Source organism: Aristolochia californica, unplaced genomic scaffold, assembly GCF_029961685.1.
Source record: "Aristolochia californica isolate CCGP_79_NKW_82.1479 unplaced genomic scaffold, dmAriCali1.0.hap1 SCAF_13, whole genome shotgun sequence".
NCBI classification, from domain to species: Eukaryota; Viridiplantae; Streptophyta; class Magnoliopsida; order Piperales; family Aristolochiaceae; genus Aristolochia; species Aristolochia californica.
Window position 1 is genome coordinate 4,315,206 of NW_027181804.1, and position 10,986 is coordinate 4,326,191.

Below are 10,986 nucleotides of genomic sequence, written 5' to 3' on the forward strand. Positions count from 1 at the left end.
TCTTTACTTATAATTTTGTAATATTTAGGCTGTATAGAGAAATTCCTTTATCATTTTTGTAAAATATTTTTTCTTCTTTCTATGTTTCATATTTTTTACTTTGCTCCCTTTTTGTTCTACAATGGGAGTGTGAATCTCTGTTTGATTGCACCGCTATCGAATGTTGTTGATTCGTTTCCGGTCACCTTCTTTCCCCTTTCCATTCTATTTGCTTTTGTTATGTGATTTTGTTATAGTTTTTTGTGATCTTGTTATAGTGTATGTGATTTTGTTATAGTTTCAATCCTCTCGGATAAGTTGGGTTCAAACAGAAATTAAGATTAATTGTTTAAAATAGGGGTGGGATCGAATTGAGCCGAGCCTGAACCTGTCTATATTAAAGTCGGGCTTGATTTAAATATTTTGAACTTGAGTTCGAGCCAAGCCTAGCCTCAAGCCTAAAATTGTAATCAAGCTTGAGCCCAATAATTTTAACCGAGTTCGAGCTCCAACCTACATTTAAAACTTTATATAAAATAAATTGTATATAAAATTATGCATATATTTTACATAAAATTTGGCAAGACCTCTACTTAAAATTGGCATAACTTCGGTATCTTAACCATGCATAAAATTATCTATACACTTTGTATAGAATTATTCATAAAAATCGCATAATTATGTATAAACTTTATTCAATAATCAAACACAAAATGAGAAAAATAATTTTCGGACTCAAAACCCTTCAATTTGGAAGAAATAGTGAAAGAGATAAATGAAGGGAAATAATCACTTTCAAAGATATATAATTTTTTTATTATCAGAGATGTTATGTCGTTAAGTGCTCGTTATCAGAGATAAAGCCAGAGAAGGCTGAAAGCCGTATTAAAATAAAGAGTTTCGAAATGACGACTTAATGAATACAAAATGCTACTTGAGTGCCTGTGCTGCTGCACACTTGATCTTAATTATTATTTTTTAAATATAATTTGAAAATAGAAAAGAAATTTGCTTAAGGTAAAAACTAAAAATTGAGAACTGACCAGCCGTGATGGATTGAGGAAGACGGTTGGAACATATAAAACTGAAGTCTGCGGCAAGTTCAACTCCCAAGTCCCAACAGTCAATAGAGACAATTTTAGAAAACGGGTCTTGCGGCATTCATTTCTCTTTATTAAGACCTTACTTGGATCGTCAATGTAACTCACTACGATCTCCGCAATGTATCCTAGCAATAGGAGAGCCATTTGCTTCCCGATTTTCATGGGAAATTCTAACTCACTAGTCTCCATTTATTTCTCATTTCTCTTCTCTTCATTTCTTCGTATCCAAGAATTGTTCCTGACTTAGGTCTCTTGGTTTTGTCGAGACGTGCGCACGTGGGGAGGACTTTTGTACGGCGTCGGCGATTGTGGTTGAGCAGAGTAGACGGCGGTGGCAAAGGGGCGACAAGGACGAGGACATCAGCGATAGTGACAGTGACAACAAAAGTGTTAGGCAGAGGGGAGCGAGAGACGGAGACAGAGAAGAGGGAGAGAAAGTTGTGGGAGAGGTTCGGCAGTGATTAGGATCAGTGACGACAAATGGGGGGAGGAAGAAATCGAAGAGGCAGAATGAAAAATAAGAAGGCTACATCGACCCATCGACCCCCCCCCCCCCCCGACAAATCTCCTTTTTTGCTCCTTGATTCCTGAGAAGTTGAGAACAAAAGACGCCCCCCCCCCCCCCCCCCCCCCCCCCCCCCCCCCCCGACAAATCTCCTTTTTTGCTCCTTGATTCCTGAGAAGTTGAGAACAAAAGACGAAGAGTCGATCCTATCTTCGCGTTCTGACCCTCGTTAAGTTAACGTGTTGGCTTGTAAGCTTTCAAATTGAACCGTGGTTCGATCAAGCTCAACTCATTAACTTAAACAAGCCTGTTCAGATAAACCAAACCAATCGAGCCAAACTCAAGCTCGAGCTACTCACGAATCGACTCGATTTGATCCACTCCTAGCTTTGGCCATTGCTTCCTCGGTGAGGAAGGAAATGAAGAGGCTGAAAATGTGTTGATCCATTGCTCTCCATTGTAAATATTCAGTAGTAGGGGTGGTAGAATTTGTGGCAGCAAACTGATATGGTAGCGTGAGAGTTACGTCCACATAGTTGAGGAGATTTTGACTTTCCAAAAGAGGAAGAAGTTGGCTTTTCCACAAGAAATATGTTGTGAAATAGAGTTTAACGGTAATCATATGGATGAGGGTATAAAAAGAGAGAATATGAGAAAAGGATTCAGTGGCCTTTTTTTTTAAAAAAAATCTTTGTGAATCAAGTTGGGTTTAGGTTTGAAACATGGACCAACCTGTGTGCACGTTGGTTAACTCGTGACCCCGATGAGCTTACCTCTTGGACAATTTTTTTTTTTTTTTTTGCCGGTGGTCCCTCTAAAAATAAAAATGATGCTAAGAGAATGATTTTTGTCAGAGGATTCGACGAAATAGAAGATGTTTGCCAACTTATCGGAGGAGTGCCGAAGGCTGGTTCCACGGGTTTTAAACTATCGAGCTGAAGCAGCAGTAGTAACTTGTCGGTGCCAAGAGCCATGACGGGTCGACAACAACTATGTCGGTGCCCACGACTATGAGAAGGAGGTCGGCAGAAGAGAATGAAGTCGTGTGAACGAGGTCGACAGAAAAAAGAGATACACTTTGTGGCCTTCGTGTCAGGACAGATAGCTGAGAGGCAGCGACTATGCCGGTGCACAGAGGTAGGCAGCAGCAGAAGCAGGGCAACGATGCACAGAGGAGAAACTTCTTGCCGAAAAAAATGGTGATCAAAGAAACAAGAGATCGACTTGCTCTAATACCATGTAAAATTTTAAGGAATCTCTTTATTCACCACGTTTATAACTTAAAATTACAAAAGTATTTATATACAAAATGATAATAGAAAAATTCTATTTCTAACTCGGTGATCCATTAGTTCTGGATTTGTGATCTGTCAGCTCTAGCTGATGGAATCCTGGTATGCAGGTTTTCGTTTCAGTGTCATTCACAAGCTCCAATGTCTCCTCCCACCTTAGACTCCCATCATAAATGACAAAGAGATGGGGCTCCTCCCCCTTTGCTTGGTACAATCATGAATTGGGGGAGGTGACAACGGCTAGCCAATACAACCCAACAGACCAATCTGTTAAGTGCGGAAAACTACCGCCTACAAGAGTGGACGGAACCACTCTGACACCCACCCCGCCCATTCTTGACCGCCTCTCATGGGATTCGAACAAGGGACATGGCGTGTCCAGCTCTGATACTATGACAACGACTAGTTAATACACCCAAAAGACCGATCTGTTAGGTGTGGGGTGGGTGTCAGAGTAGTTCCGTCCACTCTTGTAGGTGGAAGCTTTTCGCACCTAATAGATCGCTCTTTTGGGTGTATTGGTTAGCCGTTGTCATGGTATCAGAGCCTAACTCTAATACTATGTCAAACGCCTAGCAACTTCCTAGAAGGTCACCCATCCTTGGACTACTCTCGCCCAGACTCGCTTAACTTCAAAGTTCTTAGTCAGATACTTAGCCAATACAACCCGAAAAGACTAGCCATCTAAGGTGCGGAAAGCCAAGTATCTAACCCATAAGTGGACCAGGGGCGAACGGAACCTAACCTAGGTGGACCAGAACCACCTAACTCTGACACCCATGGTACCCAGCTTTGATACCATGACAACGGCTAGCTAATAAACAAAAAAAAAAATCTGTTAGGTGCGGAAAGCTTCTACCTACAAGAGTAGACGGAACTACTCTGACAGGAGGAAGAAGAGGATGTTGTCACCCTTCTCCTCTCTTGTTTTTCTTTGTTTTGATAGGGGAGAGATTCTACATCCTACCCCAGCAACCCCCAAAGGGAAAGTGAAAGTGAAGAGGAGGTTGTCACCCGTCTCCCACCAAGAAAAGAGCTCGATTGAGTTTTTCCATTCATTGCATGGCTCCTGAGCGAAGAGATCTGTTGAAGTGCTTTTGGAACTAGTTGAGTTGCGCAATTTGAGGGAACTGTTGGTGAAAGGCATGAGGATGTCGGTTTTCTTTACGTAGGAAGTGTCGAGGGCAGTTGCTTTGGCGACGACTTCACGCCATTGATGGAGGAGGCATTTCTTATCTAGGTATGGATTGACATAGGGGAGACTAAACCGGACGGTTGACAGAACTCAACCCATGCATGTTAGTAAAATACATTGCAGCTTGATTAATGCAAATTTCAAACTGTGAATTTAACTTGTAAAGAAAACTGACCTTGAAAGTTGATGATGAGGTGGCCATTAAAACATTGTCCTGTTCGCCTTCAGAAATAGATCTCTCTATATGGATAGTGATGGATGACTCCCAAAAGACCGAGCTGCCCAAATATTCAACTTCCAACAAAATCTAACAAAACCAGGTTAACGATACATATTTTTGTCTATCTACTTCCATTAGATAGATTCATTAAGGTTTCATATTTGGATTGAAGGAGTTCAAGGTCATATAATATCATGACTCCAAAACTAAGACTAGAAAAAGACAATTTTTTTAAAAAAGTTGAGTTTCTAACTTCTATAATAGGTTATATAATCAGACTTGATGCAGCTTTTTTATCACTTTTTTCTTCTTCTTTTTGTTTCTCATTCTTGAGTATTTTTTTTGTCCTATGAAGAATACATTATAATATACATTATTATGAGATTCCTTACATTGTATGGGTCCTTGAACAACATTTTCCATTAACTGGTAGACATAGCAGATTTAGAAAGTGATTTTCAATAAATTCTCTCTGTGGACTGTTTTTTTTTTAATTTTTTTTAACAGAAGTTTGATGCATCTAATAATAAGAAACTTCAATCAAAAGAAGGAGAAGACTTGGTACTTAGAAGTATATATTTGGAGATGAGATACTTCATCTCCGTTAATTAAGATTGGTGAGATTTGAATTTTATCATAGCAGTTTAAGTTGCTAAAAAGTTTACTTGTGGAAGCACATACTTTTGGAGAATTGCTTGATAATTCTGGGACAATTGAACATTGACGAGATTTGTTTCCTAAATCAAGCACAAGTGGACCATATCTTGTTGTGTTGGAGTTTCTCAAAATTGGAATTGGAGCAAATCTTATGCGTTTTGGATGTACATGTTGGAAGATAGTGGACCCTTGTATTTGACAAAATAACAAAACTGCTAAGTTCTTAGAAAACAAAGTGAATCCTTCTCAAGGCTTATAGAAGAGGAATTTCACTCTCACAAAGGTAGGAGGAACTCTCACTTACTACATCAATGCTTATACTCCATGCTTGTGGAGTTTGTTTTAGACCATATAGTGATTTTTATAATTGGTAGACTTTCTCCTCTACTAACCGTAGCCTAGGTGTTGTTCTACATATACTTCTTCTATGTACCCACTAAGGAATATTAACCTAACATCCATTTGATGAATTTTGCATTGTTTTGAGCTACAAGAGGAGTCTAGTGCAAATATGGTGACTAGTGCAAATACTTCCTCATAGTCAATTCTCCGTTTTACTTGTATCCTTGTAATAAGCTCCAATGTATCATTCTTCCTTATTGCATCAATTTCTTCATCCATGGCCGATTGCCAGTTTTTGGTCATGAGAACCTTTTTCAAATATGACAATATCACTTTTTGCAAGTAAGCAAGACAATGTGTAGTCTTTCACCATCTTAATTGGTTTTTTTATATTGTAAATGTTGAAAAACAAATATAGAAGAATCTTACACGATTGTCATGAAAATGAGTCTCATGCGAAGAAGGTTCAACAAGGAGAAATTTTAGTGTTGTTATACTTCTACTTTATTAGTGTAATTGGGAACTGGATATTTAAATTTAACTCGGGTTTTATGTAATATTTTATTATGAATAAAAACCCAAACTAGGTTATGTGAATTGACTCAATCAACTCATAAACAACGTGTCATTTTCTTATCTGCCATCTCTATTAGTTTAGTTTAGTTTTCTTTTCCTTTTAGTATTCTTTTTTCCCATCACACGTCTTTCCTTGAACCTGTAGCCCCAGGGTTAGTTTTTGGACTGAATTTCTTCTAAGCCCACACTACAAATCTGGCCCATTCACACTTTGGTCCATTATTCATTCCATCTATGTAGAGGAGAGCGAGGCGTCCCCCCTACAGTCCAGCACGCACGAAATTCCTTATCATGGAATTCCACTGCGAATTCAAACTGTGGAAGACACTCGTCTTTCTTCCATATCTGTACATCGCCGGGGGCCTGTCGTGACGATAACATGAAGACGCGTGTGGATTTCGAACCTGGTTTTCAAGTAATCAGATGTTGAAACCTTCAATGAGAAAGCATTTCTTTTTTTTTTTTCCGCCGAGAAGCTTTTGACCCACCTTTACTAATCGCAAAACCTAACTCCAAAATTGACAACCAATTCGCCTAATACCCCCAGTTGCAGTTGGATTACGTCCCTTCACTCCACTTGCATTTTTAATGCGATGACGTTCATTGACTGAATACCTGTCTTTCTATGATGTTCACTGGCATTTGAAAATCTTCTAAAAGCTCTTAATGGTTTTTGCTCTTCTGAAGGAAATCTTCTTCTGCTACCAAGTGGCCAAATAATAAGATCAAGGCAGGTAATAACCTGCCCGATATCTGCCTGTCTTCTCCGTGTCGTAAAGATTTAACATAACTGAATAACAATGGGAATAGAAGTAGGAGGGCGATGGGTGAGAGGAGATGGAAGGAAGCTGACTGCCGTTTCTTTTCAGTGACTGCTTCGCTTCGTGTCCGTCGCCGAGAAGTGAGATTAGGAAGGAATCTGACTGAGACGGGATAAAATAAAATAAACAAATAAAGAGTTACTAAAAGAGGAAAACCAGTGAAGAAAAACAAAAGTGAATTGACGTGTAAAGATTCCTCCTCTCAACAAGATCTCGCCGTCACGGGTGAGACTCCTGTGACGTCACTTCCCGCCTCACTTACTCACATGCTTCATTTCCCATTTCCCACTTCCCACTTCCCACTTCCCACCCACCGTCGGCATCTCGCGATATTTCTTAAAATTTGGTGGGTCCCCCAACTTTGACCCCACGGCACGAGTTGCGGACCGGATACAGGACTCTCGTCCTCCTTGATTAAGATTTTAATTAGGGAGTTCCCGTACGATTCCTCCATGAACCTGGACGACTCGGCCGAGTGAATAGACCGAGGCAATTGATGGGTCAAAGACGAAGGACTAGCTTGGTGTTTTTTAAGAGTCTTTCTTTTCTTGTGCCAGCCTTGAAAATTGCAAATAAATAAATAAAATAGAAAGAGTAATGAATGAATATTGATGTTGATGTGGGTGTGGAGAAAATGACAACCCATCTCCGGTACTGGTCCCACGGAAGCAATGCACATGAACAGATTTGTGGGGGCCTACCCTCCGGGGGTTTGGGATGTAGAGTTGACGAAGAGAAGCCCAACTTGGGGAGCTAGTTCACTTCACAGCCTCACACACCTGTATGATGAAATGCCACTTTAAAGCTGCCGTTAAGGGGGTTACTTTACTAGGAGTAGTGATTGATTAGCAGGGAAGGGAAGGGAAAGCGAAGGCAAGGTGGATCGATCGACGCAGAGCTCTGCTCGTGGGCGGCAGCTGCAGCTGCAGACAGCTCGGCAGCGATAGCAGCAGCAAGTTGTGGACGTACTTTGGTGTGAGAATGCAGAATGTAACAGCAACCTGTGAGACAGAATATAAATGGCTACTGAAACGCAATGGACGGCTTTTCTTTCCTCATCTACTAGCTTAATGAAAGCGACCCAACAACAAGCTTCAACGGTTTTACAGACCCAGAGATGGGAAGAGAAGAGAAGCGAAGCCAAGATGCTTCTGCTGCTACTCTGCAATGGCTGCCTCCTCCTCCTCCTCCTGCTGCTGCCATTATTGCCCGCCTTACCCGTTTTCATCCGGGCAGGAATTATTTGGGTTTTCTCGCCGACCCCATGATCTCAAACACCTTTAGTTTCTTTACCTTACTTACTGTATCATTATCAGGCTAGAAAATGAAAAAATAAAGTAGAAGATGGGGTTAATGAAGCTTTTTTTTTTTTTTTGTCTGCGCTTGCCACCCTGAGGAAGACGGGTCTATGATTTATGAAGGGATAAAAGAAGACCATGTCAGGACACACATACAGATACATAGAAGAGCAGGAGAAAAAGCCAAGAGTAAAATTATGGAAGAGATAGCCGCCAACTGGATGGTTTTCTTGGATTTCTAGAGTTTGGTGGTCCTGCACCTACGTGCACGTATTATTTTTATGTTTACATGTAGATCGAGAATATATTTATATATATATATATATATATATTCAAGTATTATAAAGTCATATGGGGATTATTATTGGTAGCAGCAGAGGCCTCTCATCTGAATAAATGATGAGAGAGGTCCCCCAATAACTTGCTTCTGCCTCTTTACCTTTAAGGTCACCCTCCCCGTATGTACATTTCTCCCAGCTTCTTTACTACTACTTCCTCCTGGTCTAGTACTGCATTATGCTAACATGCACCCATGAGGCTGCAGGTTTTTTTTTCTCTCTTCTTCTAAGACCACCCCAAACAATGATTGCATCCAATGCAACTGCTGGCCTCCCCTAATGCCTTGGATTGAAACTGGAAGTTTTTTTCAAAAATTTTGAAAAGAAATTCAAAAATTTTATGCCCTCCACCAACCGTATATTCAATGCTGGATTACAACTTAGATGTTGCAGTCAATTTGTATTAACTAACAAGTTCAAACTTAATTTCTTCTAGCTTGACCATGCATGGTCTATCTAGTACAGTACCCATGTGGAAAAGGCTTAACTGAAAATAATTACTAATACTTTACAACCAGTAATGGGTCATGGGATCTTAATACTGCAACTTTTGTTTTGCACTTTGAAATGAAGATCATCCCCTCATCTATCAATACATGTCTTTTTGCTTTGAGCAGTCAACAAGATTGGGAGAGAAAAAAAAAAAAAAACTTTAATGCATATATAGCTTTTGGTATGAATTTTCAGTCAACAGAATTCATGAGGTTTTATACCCATTTTACTGAAACAAGATGGGAAGTGATTATTAGCTGCCAATCAATGTTCTTCTTTTCCCTTTGGGTTTGGTCTTTGTCATTGTTTGGTGTAGGTTGATTACCATTAAACATTTCCATAAGGGAAAGGGTAGCCTGGTGAACATGATTACTGATGCAAATTGTAATGTGTATTAGTGAAGTGAATTTTGATGAATCCGTGATGGTGCCGAGCTGTAGATGATAAAAGAGGAGTAAATGACAGTAGTAGCAGTAGAAGGATTTACAGTTGGAGGGTGTTTTGAAGGGAAACTGGTTCAAATAGGGTGGAAAGACTGGTATTTAATGACGAGGAGGGAACTCCAAATTGAAAAAATAAATGTTTTAAACAGAAAATTTAATGTCCAAACTTAAAAGACATAAAGAGAGTTAGGTTTGGATAAGGGAGGGTGTCACTCGTCTTCTTCACTGTTCTCTATAGATTGATGTTTAAAGTGTAATTAGCCATAAAGATTTCTTTGTCCAATTCAATCAAAACCCAAAACAGAGAAGTTAAATCTGAGAAATCAGTGTAAGTACCTTGAGAATAAATGGTGCAAGTGGGAGTAGAGAATCCATTATGTTACAGTTGTGAGAGTGTTTCAGAAAATGCCACTAAAATAACGTTGGGAACTTGATATTAATTTTTCGAGGGGGTAGGATAATAATGCCTAATTCAAATAAAAAATAAATGATTCAAGCAGAAATTTAATGGCGAAGCTGAAAAGATATAAATAGAATTAGGTTGGCATCATTCTGGCTTTTTTGTATTGATGGAAATATGCTTCCGATCTCTAATCTACCCAGAATAACTCAACAAGGATCAATCAGCTCTGGTTTCATAAGTTTTTCCCACCTTTCGTCTGCCGCTCATTAGTTGGAAAACTGATGCAGCACAGATCAACCATCAGAGCTTCTTGAAAATTCTGTTTATGTTCCAGAAAAAAAAAAAACAATGTCATTGGTAAAACCAGATGGGCAATTGTTTTCTTGAAAATGCAAGGCCACATGCATGTTTTTGCCATAATCTGTACTGAATCCAAGTACCTGATCTTACCTACCTGTTACTTCAAGTTATTCCTCCTGTTGATTATCCTCGTCACTTGACAGCCCTATCTGTCCTGCTGCCTTCTACCAGTGCCACTCTTTTCAACCTTTACCAGCGATTACACAGGATTCATTCCTCGCATTAACAGCCACTAATCCCTATCAAGAAACTGGGATATAAGGCAGCTAACACATTGATTCATCAATAGGTAGTTAGGTCAGGCGCCTTGAAGACCAAAGAGAATCTCCTCTCCCCATGAACATAATGCCTGCAAGTAACTGGTCTACTGCTTGCACTTCATCTTCAAAGCCTGCTAACGCATTTACCACTCGCCCATCACCTTTATATACATGCTTTTCATTTTTACAGATTTTTCCAACCCAGATTGATGTAATAGAGAGAGAGAGAGAGAGAGAGAGAGAGAGAGAGAGAGAGGGAGGATTCTGTGGGGTCAGCAAAAGGGTCAAAGGGAGCCTAGAGAAGGTTGGACAACGAGGAGCCCTTTCACAGATGGTTTCTTGGGGTTGGTATTTGGTAGAGCAAGCAGTGTGAGAGAGAATCGCGCTGCTGTGGTTTCGTAGCACCGGGACAAACCGGAAGTTATTTTTCTCTGGAATAACTTCACCACACTTTATCCTCCAAAGCCATAGCTGAAACCAAAAAGAGGAAGCATTATTAAAACTCCGGTTCAGGGACCACAACACACTGTTCTCTATTTTATCGTATCGTATTGTCCGATAAACAAATGTGTATATTATATTTCTGGAAAATAAGCTTGTGAGGTCACAGTAGAAAGGAAAGAGAAACGGGTTTTCCAGTATTGGGATGTGGGTTGCAAGTAGGATAAGAAGTTAGGGCACTTGCCAGTTTTTCAATTCAGG